The following is a 2,504-nucleotide window of genomic DNA, read 5'->3' as shown; positions in this document are numbered from 1 at the left end:
AACAAAACAACAAAACCAGAAATCTTAGAGTTGAAAATATAATAACTGAATTTAAGAATTCAGTAGAGAGTGTCAAAATAGACTCAATCATTCAAATAACAATCTTCAAAACAAAACAAAACAACAAAACCAGAAATCTTAGAGTTGAAAATATAATAACTGAATTAAAGAATTCAGTAGAGAGTGTCAAAATAGACTCAATCATTCAGAAGTAAGAATCAGCAAACTGGAAGATGAAACTTTGTCGAGGAAGATAGAACTCAGTCAGAGGAGCAGAAAGGGAAAGAATGAAAGAGAGTAAAGAAAGCCTACAGGAATTATAGGATAAAATTAAAAGAAACAATATTTACATTATGGGAATTCCAGAAAGAGAAGAGGAGAAGAAAGGAACAGAAAGCATATTTAAAACAACCATGGTTTAAAACTTCCCAGACCTTGTAAGAAAAATGGACATCCAGATCTGTAAGGCCTAAAGAATCCCAAATAGGCTGAAAGTACGTTATAATTCAATTGTGAAAAGTCAGAGATGGAAAGAATTCTAAAAGCAGTAAGAAGAGAAGAGTTGCTTACAGAGGAACCCTTATGAGACTATTGCAAATTTTCCAACAGAAACTTTTTAGGAAAAGAGAAAATGGGGAGGTATATTAGAGATAGTGAAAGAAAATAACTGCCAGCTGAGAATCCTATGCCCAGAGAAGTTATCCCTCAGAAACAGAGGAATAAGACTTTCCCAAACAAACAGAAGCTAAAAGAGTTCATTACCAATAGTCCTGCCTTACAAGAAATGTAAAGGGAGTTCTTTGAGTGGAAGTAAAAGAATGCTAATATCATGAAAACAAGGTACTGTAAAACTCACTGATCATGGTGAGTATATAGTTGTAGTTAGATTCTGCAATATGTTGATTGTGATACATACTTCACTCATAACTCTAGAATTAAAAAAAATAGAACATGGTGAAAATTTCCATAATTATAATAATCTGTTATTAGTTACAAAATACTAAAAAAACCTTATAAATTGTAACAGCAATAATCTAAAATGTGAGGGAGAAGAGTAAAGTGTAAAGTTTATGAATTCTTTTGAAGTTGTTATCAGTTTAAAATAGGATGTTATAAGTTTAAGTGATTTTATGTAAGCCTCATGGTAACCACAAGGGAAGATTGTGTAATTACACACACACACAAAACCTTCAAAAAAATAAAGCATATTGATACCAAAAGATATCAAAACATACACACACACACACACACACACACACACACACACACACACAGCAGGATAAGAAACAAGGAACAATATCAGTAATTACTTTAAACATAAATGTACTAAATTCTCCAATCAAAAGACAAAGAATGGCTGAACTGATTAAAAAAAAAAATCTAACAATGTTTCCTACCAGAGATTCACTTTACCCTTAAAGACACACAGAGTTCAGAGAAAGACAACTATCATATGATCTTCCTGATATGAAAGTGGAGATGTAATGTGGAGGGTTTGAGGGGTAGGAAAAGGATAAATGAAACAAGATGGAATCAGGAGGGAAACAAACCATAAGAGTCTCTTAATATCACAAAACAAACTGAGGGGGGTTGGAGGGATGGGGGTAGGGAGAGGGTGGTGGAGTTATGGACATTGGGGAGGGTATGTGCTATGGTGAGTGCTATGAAGTGTGCAGACCTGGTGATTCACAGACCTGTACCCCTGGGGCTAAATATACATTATATGTTTATAAAAAAATTTAAAAAAAATTTAAAGAAGACAGAAATTGAAAGTGAAGGGATGAAAAAAGACATTTCAAGCAAAAAAAGGAATAGCTGTACTTATACCACACCAAAAAAGACTTTAAGAATGGTAAGAGACAAGCAGGTCATTATATAATGATGTAGAGGTCATATCAGGAAGATACAGCATGGTAAATATTAATGTGCCCAACATTGGAACACCTTAATATATCAAGAAAAAACTAACAGAGCCTAATGAAGAAATAAACAGTAATGCAATGACAGGTGGAGACTTTTAATACTCTGTTTTCAACAATGGATTGATCATCTAGAAAATCAATAAGCAAACAGCATCTTTGAAAAACACTATCAATCAAATGGTCTTAATAGACATATTCAGAACATTTTATCCAACAGAATACACATTACCCTCAAGCACACATGCAACATTTTTTAGGATGGACCACAAAGCAAGTCACAAATTTAAGAAGATTGAAATCATACCAAGTATCTTCTCTGATCACAGTAGCAAGAAACTAAAAAATCACAGTAGGAAAAGTAGAAAATTTTTAAATACCTGGAAATTACACAACACTCTTCTGAGCAATCAATAGATCAAATGAGAAATTAAAGGGGAAATACAAGTTTCTTGAGATAAATGAAAATGGAAACAACAGGCAAGAACTTGTAGATTGCAGCAAAAGCAGTTTTAAGAAGGACGTTCAAAGCAATAAAATCTTTACATTAAGAAGCAAGAAAGATTCCATAAACAATCTGACTTT

Source organism: Mustela nigripes, chromosome 2 (assembly GCF_022355385.1).
Source record: "Mustela nigripes isolate SB6536 chromosome 2, MUSNIG.SB6536, whole genome shotgun sequence".
Classification (NCBI taxonomy): domain Eukaryota; kingdom Metazoa; phylum Chordata; class Mammalia; order Carnivora; family Mustelidae; genus Mustela; species Mustela nigripes.
Note: the sequence above shows the minus strand (reverse complement) of the source record.